This window comes from Canis lupus, chromosome 5 (assembly GCF_003254725.2).
Source record: "Canis lupus dingo isolate Sandy chromosome 5, ASM325472v2, whole genome shotgun sequence".
Classification (NCBI taxonomy): domain Eukaryota; kingdom Metazoa; phylum Chordata; class Mammalia; order Carnivora; family Canidae; genus Canis; species Canis lupus.
In genome coordinates this window covers 87,647,328-87,663,887 of record NC_064247.1, presented here as the reverse complement: position 1 = coordinate 87,663,887, position 16,560 = coordinate 87,647,328, and positions in this window count along the sequence as shown.

Sequence of the window (16,560 nt, the reverse complement as noted above, 5' to 3'; positions counted from 1 at the left end):
TTTAGTTCTGGATGTGATGCTTAAAATATGGAAAAATTATAATTATTCCAGTGATAAAGAGTCAAGACGGTGAAGGGAAAATTGGGGAATGACAGAGGGAACTGAGTGTATTTCACACAGAGGAGACATTTCGGGGAGGGATGAATGCCCAACATAAATATGGAATGAGTGATTAGAGGTCCTGTGAGTGGCTTCACACAATGGAAAGGCAGTCTGCGGCTGGAAGGAATGTGTCGGTAGTGGTTAGAACTATCCAAGAAAGCCTCTTGCTATAGAAAATGTCAGTGAGAGACACAACAAACGGGGACAAGCCCGCCATGATACTGAGGAAAGGGCTGGTCAGGAGCTGAATCTCATTTGTCTTTGCATCCAGGTTCACTGGATGACCAGGAACTGTGTAAATTCAAATCCATTATTTTTTGCCTCAATGGCCCTCATGTCTGACTCTACGATCAGTTCATCCCACAAATCTCGGATGTGCCCATAGAGAGACTCATCCCTAAATTTTGCTAGTGGACTCAGGTTCTTTAGCATTTCACCTTCCTTTTCTCCAGATGTGCAGTGTCTCTCAGGTCCCATAATTATATTACATCGTTATGATTTTCACCATATCTGCACAAAGTCTACTCATTTTCCTTTAAAGTGACTCTCTCTCAGTGTAAATAAATGTGTCTTTAAAGGACACTTTACATTACTACACAGGAGAAATTAACAAGCGTTAATAGAGTGCTAAAGACCCTTTAACATGGAAGGCAGGCTTCTTTATTAGCGTAATTAGAAGGAATGGAAAAAGAAATAACTTTCTCAGCAGTTCAATGACATTTGGCTCCACTATCTGTCTACCATTTAAAATGACTTTGAGTCTACCCACACTTTCAGTGATATGGTCGATGTCTAGGGTCTTAGGTTTTTGATATCCCTTGAGCTGAAATGTTTGAATTTATGATCTAGTGCAGAAACAATTTTGCTCTGATTTCTTTTCTTTAGTTTTTTCCCTTGTGTGTCGAATTTCTTTGGTATTATCTTCTGCCTGCATTGGGCATCCATTTGTTCCAACTCTTTATTGCAATATAGACACCTCAGAGATAACACGGTTTGGTTCTGCACCTCTAGAGTTAAACAAATGTAGTGACAAAGCGAGTGCGATGAATCTTTTTTTTTTCTTTTGGTTTCCAAGTGCATATAAAATTTATGTTCACCCTACACTGTGCAATAACATTACGGGTGCAGTAGCATTGTGTCTAGGAAAAACAATGTACATGATCTTACTTTTAAAAAGATATATTTTTCAAAGAGCTGACAAGATGGTGGGAATGGAACAGAGGAAGTGCATCTTCTGCAGGTTCACCTGCCCCAGGGTGGCCCTGACCTACCCTGACCTGCTGCTGGACGTGTCCTGGGAGCAGCTGCTGCAGCTCCCCGTGCCCGGCAGCGGCTGAGTGGGCTGCGCAGAGGAAGCAGCACTGCTTGGAAGCACCTGTATGGAGCCAGGACAGGAACTTCCCTGTTCCCTGAGAAGCCTGAGCTGGTGGAGACGCACCTGCAGGATGTGACCGTCCAGCCTGAGATGGTGGCAGCTGAGTGTGTGTCAACAGTGGCAAGATCTTCAACGAGGTGCAAATCAAGCCTGAGCTGATTAGCCACCCCTCAGGTGAGTCCTCCGTCCCCTATAAGCCTGTGAAGCACGGCGGGCCTGGCATTGGGGCCACCCACTCCTCCCACTTCATTCCTCTCAAGTGGCCTGTTCAGCCAATCAAGCTGCAGACTTCTCTAAAAAAAAACAAAAACAAAAACAAAACCCCAAAAAACACTTTACTGATAAAAAGTGCTAACCATCATCGTCACTTTCAGGATGGCCTAGTCTTTTGGTTGATGGAGGATCCTGCCTCAATGTTGATGGCTGTGGACTGGTCAGGGTGGTGGTCGATGAAGTTTGGGGTAGCTAGCAATTTCTTTAAGAAGGTAACAGTGGAATTTGTCCTATTGATCAACTCTTCCTTTCCTGAATGATTTCCCGGGAGCCTGCGATGCTCGTTAGTAGCGTTTTACCCACAGGAGAACTCATTTCAACCTTGGAGTTAGTGCTCTCAGACCTGCCACTGCTTGCTTTATCAGCTAAGTTCATGGAATATTCTAAATCCTTTGTTGTCATTTCAACACTCTTCACAGCATCTTCACCAGGAGTAGATTTCATCTTAAGAAACTATTTTTTTGCTCATCCATAAGAAACAACTCCTCAACCGTTAAAGTTTGATCATGAGATTGGAGCAATTCAGTCTCATCTTCAGGCTTCACTTCTTATTCTGGTTCTCTTACTATTTCCACCGTATCTGTAGTCAGACCACATACGACCGACCTTTATCAATTAAACTTGCCATTTCATACAGCATGGTTTCTGGTGGGCCAAGACAATTATCATAGTGACATCAAAGATCACTGACCACAGATTGTCACAACAAATATAATAATAGTGAAAAAGCTTGAAATACTATGAGAATTACCAAAATTTGACACAGACATAAAGTGAGTAAATGCTATCAAAAAAACAAAAATGATGCTGATAGACTTGTTCGATGCAGAGTTGCCACAAACCTTTAATTCGTAAAAAACGTAATATCTGTGAAATGAAATGAAGCAAAATGCAATAAAAGGAGATATGCTTATATATGACTTGAATTGATGACTTTTTTTTTTTCCCTTGAGCACTTCTATTATGAAATCCTCTGAACTCTTAATTTATCTGTGTGGCAGCTTTTATTTCCCAGGGTCCTCAACATTTCATTCCTCTTGAGCCATAATATTGATGACAAAATCCTAAGATCCTATTTTTAATACTTATCTGCTTTCTCTAGATAAACTCTGACTAGTTACCAGTAATAAAAAGGTTTGGTTAGAATAGTAATAAAAGTGAATCTGCTTTAATATATCCAGGAACAGACATATCATTGAAAATGCAAATTCTATTCCCACATGAGCCTTGTTTTTGAAGTCATGTGCTGTGTGGAAGAAAAAGGCAAAATGATTAATGGCAGGGTCTTGCATGTAAAAGGGGATCTATTCTTTGCACTGAACATTCTGGTGATAAATGCTAAATCTGACATGTGTCTATGATTTTGTCCCATTACAGTTAACATTATGCAGCTTCCAGAAGCTGTGTTATATTCCATAAAGGATATAGGCCTTTGAATCTTATAGGTCTGAGTCTAAATTCCCTGCTAGGGGCGACTCGGTGGCTCAGGGGTGGAGTGTCTGCCTTCAGCTCAGGGCGTGACCCCGAGGTCCTGGGATCGAGTCCCACGTCGGGCTCCCTGCATGGAGCCTGCTTCTCCCTCTGCCTTGTGTCTTGGCCTCTCTCTGTGTGTCTCTCGGGAATAAATAAATAAAATCTAAATAAATAAATAAATAAATAAATAAATAAATAAATAAATTCCCTGCTAATTAACCGTGAGGCTCTGGGCCAGTCATTGAATTATTCCAGGCTTTATTTGCTTTCTCAGAATATTGAAATAAATATCTTCATGCAGGATCGTGAACCATCTCAACATATATACCTTTGAAGTGAACCTGCTATGATACTTGTAGGGCATTACATAGTAGGTCTACATCCCTGCATATCTCAGAGTGGTACACAAAAAGACTGACATGAAGGATCTTCGGTGGATATTGTAAAATATTAAACGCCTCACTCTCTAGGGAGAGGAAAGAAAGGAATCTCAGAAAATTAACTCTACTCAAAAAGTAAAGTTGCTTTTCATCAACTCTAAATGTGAAAATACACTAGACTTATCATCGGGGCTGTTTTAGAAATACCATTATCTAAATAACCAGTGTATACTTTATTTATAGAAATCATATCCTCCAAATAGAAAACCGTATTATTTTTGTCCCTTTTTTTATTACTAAAGTTTTCATTTCTTGATGTTACTTAGAAATATCTAATTCTTAAGAAAATAATAAGTAAAAAAAAGAGATAGAATGTGAATTATATTCAGCCTTTTAAAATGTGCATGCATGAGCTCACAATACACACACACACACACATACACACACAACTTGCAAGAATGCTTCTTGATATTCTATGATGGTTAAGAAAAATGAATGTGTTTGGGAATTACTGTTCAGTAGTTTAGAAAATGGGATTTATGATTGGTTTAAACAAGGTAATAAAGACCTTTCAGCCCTTTTCCCTCTTGTTTTATATAGTTTCATTTTTTTAATAATCTTTTTTTTTGCCCAACAGTATACCCTAGGTAGATATCTACATGTTTGACATAATGAAACAACGTCATTACTCTGTTCTAAAAAATTCCCAGTATAATAATAAGCCAAATAACTTCTCACCTACTACAAATATCTGTGTCAAAAGAAAGGAGAATTGCATAGACTGGAGCTATTTCCTGCTCCTCAGACCTCCATATCTGGATGTCTTTTTTCATAGTGTAAGCTATAAATTGAATGGCATAATTTGATGATGGACATAGAACTGTATATTAGTTTTTATTTTGACAAAATCATTAAACATCACATAGGTTGAAAAATGAATCACGAGGCCCTAAGCCTGCCTTAGAAGATTGCACTTCATAAACTGAATTGCTCACATGGGCAACATTTTGGTGGAAGTTATAGATTTTCTAGCATATCTCTGATAGATAGGACTAATATAACTTCAATAAAAACTCTGGATATGTCAATATAAAATTTTCCCTACCATTGAAAGATGTAAGATACTCCAACTAATAAATCGGACGACAACCTATTCCTTAAGGTATACTAACATACATATTGGGTTACAACAAGCAACAAAATCATCGCGGTAATAAACCACAGCCACAGAGGGGCTATTGGAGGTTTCTTTCCATTGCAAGAGCCCAGGATGATGTCCGTAGGTATGAAGTCACCCCCCATAATGTTAATTCCCAGTAATTGACTCAGCTATATGTGCAAGGATTTAGAGCTACATTTAAATGATACTCGAATGACATATATGCCACTTATATTTATGACATTTCTCATAAATTATAACTCATAAACCGGTGGCCATGGGCAAACCCATTAAGGACCTTCAACCAAAACATACCAGTAATGCATCTGGAGTTTAAGGTAGCAGTTTGTCCCCGATATGTGAGTTGATACCTAAATACCTGGTTAGATGGTAGTGGTGGTGTGGGGTGGATATGTCAAGTTAATCAGATTAGGTCTGAGATGCTAGGTTAACTGAAAAACACAACTGCAAAGAAGGTCTAATTTATGCATTTCCTCCAAATTTTGTGGTTGCTTGAGGCTATATGTTAATTTTTCAGGCTTTGATACCATTACTGAAAATTGAGGCTGATAATGAACATCTCCTAAGATGGCTAAGGGGGTTAAAGTTTGAAGCAAGAAGTGCAATTCTTGGTAGCTAAAAGATGTTAGTTTCCTTGTCTCACTCTTGCAAGTCACTTTTCATCTTTATGGTGTATACTACTTTGTACAGTATGTTTTATTTCTGATCCAGTGTTTCTTATTTCATTCTTTTTTCTAGGTCATACATCACCCCCTTTCTCTCTTTGTATTAGTCAAGGTTCTCTAGGGAAATAGAACCAATGGGTTATATATAAATATAAACAATATTTATACATATATAAAACTATATATTTATAAAATTATACATATATTTATTTATATTTATATTATATTTATATTTATATTTATATTTATTATATTTATATTTATATTTATATTTATATTTATATTTATATTTATATTTATATTTATATTTATATTTAGGGGAATTCATGCTAAGGCCCTAGCACACACAAGGATAGAGGCTGGTAAATCCAGAATCTGCAACTCAAGTCCTAAGGCCCTCTGCTGGCAGAACTGCCTCTTGCTTGTGGGAGGTCAACCTCGTTTGATTTAGGCTTTCACCTGATTAGATGAGGCCCATCACATTACAGGGAGCAATCTACTTTACTCAAAGTTCATCAACTTAAATGGTCTCATCACAAAACACCTCACAGAAATATTCAGAATATTTTACCAAATCTGATGCTGTGTTCCAGCCAAGTTGACACATAAATGTAACTCTCATACCTGTCATTCAGAAACATATTATCATGTCTCCCCAACCATTGTTCTTCTTTGCCCAGAATCCTATTCCCTGCAACCGAGATTTAACTGTATAGATTTTGTTAGCTGATGACAACAGGCTGTAAAATAGACATTCTGACTAAAAATTGAAATTCGTATAAAATACATTTAATAGGAAGGATGTAAGTTTTATTTTTAATCTTTGTGGGTACTAGTCAGGCACTTTTGATTTTCAGAAGATTTTAATTTATTATAAAAATAAATTGGAAGACTTTTCATAGTTGGCTTTTCTAATAATTTGGCCACGAGTAACTTATTTAGTTTAAAATTGACTATCCTTCTCCAGCAAACATTAGTGTCCACTTAAAAGCTATTACAAAGTCAGAAAATTTAACCTACAACATGTTTTCAATATGATGGGTATTTTTTGATGGCTAATTTAACATGTTTTTATTTCAAAATTAATGGGTTTTCTTAATGCTATCTTTTAAGACACTTAAACTTATTTGTTGATTCATATTTGTGATTTTGCATTTTTCATGTTATTTAATCTCTTTCACATAATGTCTATATTTGAAAATTGAGGATATTAGTGAATGTCTCTTAGGGAGATCATGGGTATTAATCTTAGAAACAAATAGCATAGTACTTTGAACATAAAAATGCTGTGTTTTTATTTCTTCAACACAGGATATTTTCTTCTTGCAGAAGCTCATTTCTTTTTTCTTGTTTTCTGGCATTTTCTTTCAGATTCAAAATATTTCTCTAGGTCTTTAAAATGCTTATAGGTGGCAGGCATGGTGATGATCATGATCAGTGGAAAAACTCAACTGTTTTTCTTTGAATTTGAAGAAATCATTGATCATGTTCTCTGTTATCTCCCCTAACCATAGTCCCTGAATGAATAAAACTCTCCACTCTTCCAGAAATTGAGACAAGGGATATTGTTATCTTTATGACTAATTCTTCATTTAATTCTAAAGATAGACATCAAACAAGTTAATTATTGTCAGTGCTTTGGACTAAGTCTATAGAGAGTTTAAATCTCTCCATATGAGGCAGAAGCACAGTTATCACCCTCTGATCCCAACAATGATCTTAGAAGGCAACCAAGATTAAAGATTAGACTCAAATGACTCTATTTTTTTCCTCAACAGCTATGATAGGTATTTACCTCTCAAATTTGACTGCATCTTGTCCTAAAAAACAAACTTATTTAGAAAATATTCCAACCCCAACTCACTTTATAGACTTAATTTTGGTGAAAGGGCACAGACTGGGCTTAAATTATTGCCAATCTTATTCTACCTGGTAACAACAACAACAACAACAAAAAATCACTTACCAAAGTAACTCTACTATTCATTGCTTCTATTGACCTGCCTGACTCATGGTTGAACATAGTCACTCACAACACTTTTAAATTCAATTTAACCAACTGAACTCATGTTGTCTGTTGTAGGAATCAAAAGGTATCCAAGAGTTAGGGATGTCCTCAAGTATCACAACATAGAATGAAAGAGGTTAAGATTTCAATGCTCTATGGAATTTTTAATTTTAAGGTATGTGAGGAAATTAAACCACAACAAAAATATACATAAATCTGTATTGCATTTTACACGTAAAAGTGGCTTAAACACTTAATGGAAATATGATGAGAGGAATGAAATTGGTTTCCATCTGTGGTAGATAGAATATTGTCCCTCCAAAGATGTCTATGTCACCATCCCCAGAACCTATGAATATATTACCTTAAATAGCAAAAGAAACTTTGCCCTTTGAATATCTGGTTAAATCAAGGATCTTGAGGTGGAAAGATTATCCATGATTATTCTGGTTGGCCTAATGTAACTGCAGGAGGCTTTCTGAGAGCGTCAGTCGGAGAGCTAGTTGAGGGTGCTCTGTTGCTGGCTTTGAACAAGGAAGAAAAGGACACAAACCAATTCAGACCAACTCTAGAAAATACAAAGGCAAGGAAATGATTCTCCTTTACAGCTTCCAGAAGGAAAGCAGTCCCACTGATACCTTGATTTTAGCCTAGTTAGTCTTCAGACCTACAGAACCTTCAGATAATAAATTTATGTTGTTCTAAGCCGGTAAGTTTATGTTAATTTATTGTAGAAGCAAGAGGAAACAAATACATCAATCAAGAAAAACTTCAGAGAACCTGGTGTAAGGGAGGAAAATTTTTACTCTAGACTTCAAGGTTCTTCTGGCTGGTCTAAGAATTACACTGACAGAAGATATATTAATAGGAGAAAAACAAATTTAATTGTGTATATATGGGGAGTCAACACAAACATGAGATTCCAAAGACAGATCAGCAAAATGAAGTATAAATGTCATCTTGAACTAAGGAGAAGGGCATAGGGGTCTGAGACTTTAGAGAGAAAAAAGCAATTCACAGGAAGATGAAAAAGAGTAAATTTTTGGTAAACAAATGTTTTCTGTGTCATACAGAAACAATGGGGCATAGAGAGGAATTTTAACAGATTCTTCTAAATTCCTCTCTGTCTACCATACATAGCTCATGTTATACTGTAGTTCTCTATGGCGATATCTGTCTTTCTGGAGCTATTCCTCTATGTAAATTCTTTTAGGCATTTAGGGGGAAGGATAGTTTCTTTCTGAGTCTTGTGAGCCTTATTATTTTTTTTCAGCTTTAAGTAATCCATATGCAAAGTGGCACATCTTGCAGCAACTAGTTCTGAATCCCAATACTGGCATTTAGGGTAAGCCTTCTGTAAACAGAATGGAGGGGACAGTCTGCCACAAGGGTTGGAAAGAACCATAATTCTGCTATCAAAGGAGGATATGCTTAATAAATCCCAAACAGTACAGTGTGAAAGATGGTGGAGACTGAGGGGAACTTGCAGAATAAAGTGTCTGGTGTTCAGCATTTTTCATTTCCACTTACGTAGTGGAAAGCCAATGAACACTGGGATGCATAGAGTCACCCACTCATACCCACACACTCACATATACACCCTCATACATGCAAACATATGCAAATTGTTGCATAATTTATATAATATCTTAGTGAGTGAGTGGTCCTTGATCCTCCTTGCTATAATTATGCCATTTAGCAGTTGTAGTTACTTTTGTATCATTGTTATTGTTTCCATTTTATTTACCAAATGAACCCTTTTAGGCAATACTAATGAAAGGTGCCTGAAAATGGTGAACCAAATTCTCACAATTGCCTTCAATATCCTGGGATCATATGGGAAGGAAATAGGCAAAAGTGAAAATAGTTTATGTGTATATTATTGTTAAGGTTTTTCTTTTCCTGCTTTACTTTCCTCAAAAATAGGATGATGCTACCAAATACTCCCTCAGATGCTTATTTTATATATTAAAAGATACAATGCATTCATATCACCTAGGAGAAAAAAGAAGAGGAAAAAGAATGAGAGAAAGAAATTTAAAAAAAACCCCTAATATTCATTACATGTATATTAATGCTATGACTTATACTGTGTTATTTCTCAACAAAAACATTTTTGATAAAATTTGACTTTCTATATCCCTAGTAAACTTTCTCTTCTGAAGTCCTCTAGAAATGACAGAGTTGCTCATCAGGGAAATGTTGGTGTCTGTTACAAATAGATGTTTAATTTTATGGCTGAAACTTCGTCCTAGTAAGCAAAAAAACAAAAAACAGAAAACAAAGTCAATTGTAAACAAAAAGTTGCAGACTTTTTCCATGAAAAGAGTTGATTCTGGGTCACTACAACTTTCTTATCCCTACCATATGTCGATTTAGAGAAAAAAAAAGAACTTTCAAAATAAACTGAAATTACTTTCCATTGACAAAACTAAAATGACACATTTTAAAGTATGAATTCATAATTCTGTTGCAAACAACAACAAAGATAAACATTCCAAATTACTAGGGTTCTGAACAATCCAACATCATGGTTGAGTTAGCATTCTAAACTTTCCAAAAGAATGACCGACAAATTTCACCCAGGCTAGTTGAAATGTTTGCTTTTCATTTCATATAGGGATTCAAAAGGAACTGAGATTTAGCTGAAATGACCTAAAACAGAGAGAGTTCAGAAGAGACAACTTTGAATCTGCCTAAACATAAAATGTGACATGAGAGCAGGGGAAGTTCTAATTCTATTAAACACAGTGTCTTCAGTGGGAAAATTGAACTGGTCAAGACTCGTCAGATAGTATTAAGCAAAAGAAGATGGCTAATGGCATGTCACAGAGATCGATGTGTGGCCCACCTCTGCCCACCTGTGGGCATGGCTTCGCGTCACAGAGGACAGATGGGTAAATCACAGAAAATTGGAAAGGATAGTCAACTGCCGAGAGGAAGGGTTGAGAGGCAAGTGTCTTTAAAATGGCAATGCATTGCCACTCTGTGTGATTTTTCAGTTTATACCGAAGACTTTATAAAACAAAGGAGTCTAATATCCTATTTGCATACATGATTGTATTACAATGCTCCATTATGAAAACTGATTATATATTGACCTGTACTTTGTATTCAGTTACTAAGTTAATGCAATTTGCACATGGAAATACTAGATATTAACATATAGATCTTAGTTAGTCATTAACTGTTAAAAAGACACTACTATCAAATGAGTAATATTAGCTTCTACTATTTTTTTATTTTATTGTATCATTACATTTTGTTTGCATCATTATATCCTTATGATAACTTTTAAGGATGTCAACTGTCCTCCTCCAGATGTGAAGACTGAATTTCAGGGAGCATGTCACTTGCTAATGTTGATGCTACTAAAATAATAGGGTTGAGATTCCAATCTCAGTTTATCTTATCTTGGGGTTTAGGGTTTTTGACAACTATATATAAATACATACACACATACACACAAACAGCCTATCCTGTATGTGTATGCATGCAAGTGTGTGCATGTCTATCTAACCTCCCTGTCTATACATACACTGTTGTTTCAAATTGTTCTTATATATCTCTTAGAATTGCCCCTCACTAGAGCCATTTGAGGAAGTGATAGGCGCTATTCTTCAGGTGAGACTAGAGTGGCCTTGGATGAGGAGAGCACTCAGGTAACAGGGAGAGTCAGAGAGAATGAAAAATCGCTAAGGTTTATTTCTACTATGAGAAGGTAAAAAGAACCAAGGTTGCAATTTAGAGCCCCATGTATCTTTCAAAGCATTCTAAGAGGCACATTAAGCCAAAGTGAGAAATTGATAAGGTATCTTACTGAAGTAGTCAGAATTTCCAGATTGAGGAAAATAAGTTTCTAAACCTATCTTCAGTCCTTCAGATATGCCAAAATCTCATCCTTTGCCACTGACACAAACCATTCTTTTTAAATACAAGGCAGTTTTCCTAAATGTGGTAGCAATTTTTTTTTTTTTTCATGTAAGTGCTGTGTAAGTGTGCTTAGGTCTATGGATATATGTCAAGATAACTATGTCTGTAATACAGATGCATAAATTTTCTCTAATGTAGAGACTTTCTCCTGAATGGAGTCATGAGACAAAAAGACGTTGAAACTCTGCATGTGATAGCTTTGGGTTCAAATCCTAATTCTTTATGAGTATTATAATCTTCATTATGAAAATGAAGAGTGTCATATACCACTTAGGATTCTTATAGAAAAATAAAACATTAAAGTATATATAAAGCCTCACAGTAACAGGTCTTATTAGGGCTTCAGGGTTTCTTTTTTTTTCTCCTCATACTCAATCTTGTTCAGATCATGTGGGGGTTTCAGGTAATATATGGAAAGATATGTTTCTTGGTCCAGGATAGGAGCATGTAGCAGAAGATGATTAGTCATCATCCATAAGTGAATGAAATAACAGTGTACATTGAATGTGTGCTGTCAGCAGTACATACCTTAAATTAACTCGGACTCTATTATGAATTGAATTATTATGCAACAGCATCTATCTCTGTGCCTGAAACATCCTAGACAGGCAATATTTTGTAATTAAACCTACATCTGAACTTATTGGCCACATGCAATGTTGTGGGTATGTACAGCTTCTATCTATGGACACAAAGACAAAAACATCGTTCTTACTCTTAAGAACTCTAGAATATGGGGTCAGGGATAAGTGAGACTCAGCATGACAGTTAAATATATCATGTTAAGTATTAAAATAAAGATGAGTATCAAGTTCTTGAGGAACAATCAAACTTATCCTTTGATAATGTTAAGGTGGACTGTGTTATTCCTCAGAATCCTGCATTGCTCACAGGTTTACTCAGGGTTAAAGGAAAAATTCAGACAAGATCATATGTAATTGTTTTCTCTGTATAGCTTTATGATTTCCATCTCTTACTCTTTCTCTCTACTTTCTTTAAGCCAACATTTTGCTGTTCCTCAAACATGGCACACGTTCTTCCACCTTAGGATCTTGGTAGTAGCTTGCTTCCCTGCCGAGACTACTCTTCCTCAGCTGTTCATGTGTTTTACCTCTTCATCTCCTTCAAGTCTGTGTCACATATCATCTTCTCAATGTGGCCATCTTATTGCTCACTTTTTTGAAAACTCTTACCTATCCAATCCCCTTCTTTCTTTCCCAATAGAATATAAGATTCACAAGGACAGAGATTTTTGTTTTTTCTGTTGAGGTGTTCTAAGCACATATAATGGCACCTAACACAAAGCTGACAGTGAATTAATATTTGTAGAATGAATTCAACAACCACTTTTGATTGTGGAAGTTATATACGTCTTCATAGAGAGGACAAAAGTGATCAGGCTTCTGTGAATGGAAGATTAGCCAGTTGAAGTAAGACATGCTCTCAGGTAGAAAAAATAATGTGAGTATATGATGTCTTTGTTTGGATATTAGTAAACACAAAGTTTTTAGGAGGACGGAGTGCAGTTAAAGCAAGATCAAACTGAAAAATTAATTCAGTGTCTTATACATCAAGTTTGGGAGCTAAATTTTTATCTTAGGATATTTTATTAAGGGTTAAGCAGAAGTAATATTAGATCCATCTTTAAGTGATATCCTTTGTGACATTGCTAGAAAGATGACCATTTAAAAGAAAATGATGATTCAAAGTAGAATAATGGTAAAAATAGAGAGAAGTTAGCAGAATTAAATAACATTTATGAGACAGGCTCAACAGAATTTGGCAAGTTAATGGATATAGGAACTAAAGGAAAGAAATGAATTGGAAAGAAATTGAGAAATGATATTTTTCTTGGCTAAAGAAGCTGGGTATCCAGTAATATGATTAGAGAACATACAAAATATAACATGAGCACCAGTAGATAACGGGTTCAATTTTACACGTGGAATAAGTAAAGCACACAGCAGAGTAATTGAAAAAGGTAATTTACATAGAATTCTGAGGCTCAAGAGAAAGAGAAGTTGGAGAGACAACGAAGAATAATTTGTATACACATTGCAGATAGTCATGGGCAAGGATACAATCAATGAATGAGAGATGGAATTGAGAAAATGATTAGGAGACATCTCTGGAGAATAATAAAGGTTCACAAGTAGAGCCTGCACCAGTACCGTGGCAGGTCCATATAAAGGAGACCTGGAAGGGCAGCCCGGGTGGCTCAGTGGTTTAGCGCCGCCTTCAGCCCAGGGCCTGATCCTGGAGACCCAGGATTGAGTCCCACATCGAGCTCCCTGCATGAAGCCCGCTTCCCCCTCTGCCTGTGTCTCTGCCTCTCTCTCTCTCTCTCTCTCTCTCTCTCATAAATATTTTTTTTAAAAGGAGTCATGGAAGAACAGAGGAAGGAATGTATATGCTAGTCTTTTAGAAAGTCTTTACAGAGGAGGTCCCAGAGGATTCAGAAAAGAAAGAGATTTTATTCAAAGAGCCTTTCAGAGAAAGACATATACTTATACTTGTAAATATAATAACTTAGGAGTTGTTATGAGTTATGGTTTTAGAAATAGACATTAAGATAAGAAAGTTAACTTGACTTATAAAACTGCTATAGAAACTGGGAAAACAGGGCTGGGAAAACACTCCAGGGCTGGGAAAACACTCCTAAAATAAGAATGGAAGATTCTTAAGCTTTCTAGATCTTGAACAAAGATCCCTGGGAAAAAAAAAAAAGAAAGAAAGAAAGAAAAAGAAAAGAATCATAAAACGTCAACCTGTTATTTTGTTCAGTTTGATCACAAGTCATTTGCCAACTTATGAATTCAAGGAGTAGGAGCTGAACATTTTTGTCAAAACCTGAGGTTTAGAAGTTAAAAAGCCTAAAAGAGTGCTCACAATACTGAAGAAGGAAAACAAACTCTAGGATCTGAGGGGACACCACAATCTCTGGCTGGAACTTGGCTTTCAGTGTAAGTCCTAGAACAATTCTATTCTTGGACTAAGGTAAACGGGAAGTGCAAGAGCCTAAAACTCAACCCTGAATTAATTTACTAACTAATCGGATCATGACAATCAGGCTAAGCTCCAATAGTCTACCAGACAAACAGAAGCTCAACCGTTTCTGAGGGAAGATGGCACCACTTATACACTCCGTGCTTCTACATATACATTGTGGCATTTGATCAAAGATTCCCAGCCAAGAGACTTATGCTTTCTTTTATGATATAGGAAGTTGCAGGAGAATGTGCTCCTATCTTAACAACTGTGGTATTCTGGATTACCTACACAACCATGTTTGTAAATCCCAATAGAGAATTGAGAATGTGAAGAAATCTGAGAAAGTGTGGAGCCCATCCCAAGAGAGGGGAAACTCATGGCTGTTGTTAATCTTAATGGAGCAATGGAAAAAGGGGGAAAAAATACTATAGATGTGAGTTAAAAAAGCAACACAAACACTTAAACTTTTAATGAATTTTTAAAGTTCAAGGGTAAACTGACATGGCAATTTAGACTCTCTGAGAGCCATAGACAGAAAAGCCACTCTGCATTCTCCTGACAATTCTTTTCACCAAGTGCTTTTAGGAAAGAACAGGAGTAGGGAAGATACTGAGTGTCAGGCCTAGGGTGTCTGGGGAGTTTCTTGCAGGCTGCTCTGCCCTCATATTTCTACCCTAACACCTGTGCTTTAGCAGGTGTCTCTTTCAGTTTTCATGCCACTTTCCTGTTATAGGAACACTCTGCCTCATTAGTATAAGGGCTTGGGTTCCTCTAGGGTTTCTTTTTCTTCTGTTGCTTTACTGCTACTCATAAGTAGGCACTGAGATGATACCAGCGGCTGAGACAAACCATTCAGGCTTTAGAACCTAAGGCCTACCAAAGGAAGGCTCACAATTCCACCCTCAAATCATTGGAAAACTAGTGCACTGCCCCTAAATAAGGCAAAACAAAACCTGAACACAGAGCAACAAATTTACCAGTCTTCTACATAAGCAGCCTGACAAAAGAAGGTATGTGTCCTTTTCTGTACATAAATGTTATTTCTACAAGCTGAACTATTGTTTTAACCCAATGTCCAGCATTCATCAGCTAATACTATAAAAAGAACCTGGGTGTCTCAATTGCTTAAGTGTCTGACTCTTGATTTTGGCTTAGGTCATGATCTTGGGGTGGTGGCTTTGAGCTCCACATTTTGCTCTATGTTCAGTATGGTTTCTGCTTGTCCTTCTCCCTCTGCTCCTCCTCCTCTCTCTCTCTCATATAAATAATACATAAATACTTTAAAAGAGACACAAGAGACTTTTAGCCAAGATCAGGCAATGAAGGCTAGTTTTTCCAAAGATATGGGAAATAGGGTGATACCTATGTTTACCCAAACTTACTGCCTGTAGAAAGTTTCCAAGTCAAGGTGAAAGGAAGAAGAATTTAGGAAAAGGCAGTCAGGCTAAGAGTTGAGGAGATAGGGTTGTGAATCTGGGAAGGAAAAGGCAAATACAGTTTGCAAGGCAGAGTATTGGAGAGGAGAGAGCTGCCCAGAGATAGACTCCAGAGATCTGTAGAGGTCTTTCTTGTGTTCAGTTGAGTACTTGTAGTACACAAATGTAAGGAAACTAATGACAGCTAGCATAAAACCACCAAAAAGATTCAGAAGGAACAATGCCTAGACTTCATGGTACCAGGAATAAAGTCTTCTCCCATCAGTTGGAGTGAAAACCTCATAATTTATAGGACATCAAATGGAGTATAGCAAAGGGTCATGTCTCAGCCGTGAGTGAAAACTAACTCGAGTAAACACTGACATCACTTAAGCTTGAAAACAGAACTCAGAGGATCAGACTATTCTAAGTAATTTCACCATATCCAAGAATACACGACACATGATAAAAAGTACAATCTGGACAATTGAAACTGTCCAAGATCTGACACAAATGATATAACTAGCTAAATAATGTAATTAAAAGATTATTTTTTTTTTAATTTTATTTATTTATTTATGATATTCACACAGAGAGAGAGAGAGAGAGAGAGAGGCAGAGACATAGGCAGAGGGAGAAGCAGGCTCCATGCACTGGGAGCCCGACATGGGATTCGATCCCGGGTCTCCTGGATCGCGCCCTGGGCCAAAGGCAGGCGCCAAACCGCTGCGCCACCCAGGGATCCCAATTAAAAGATTATTAAAA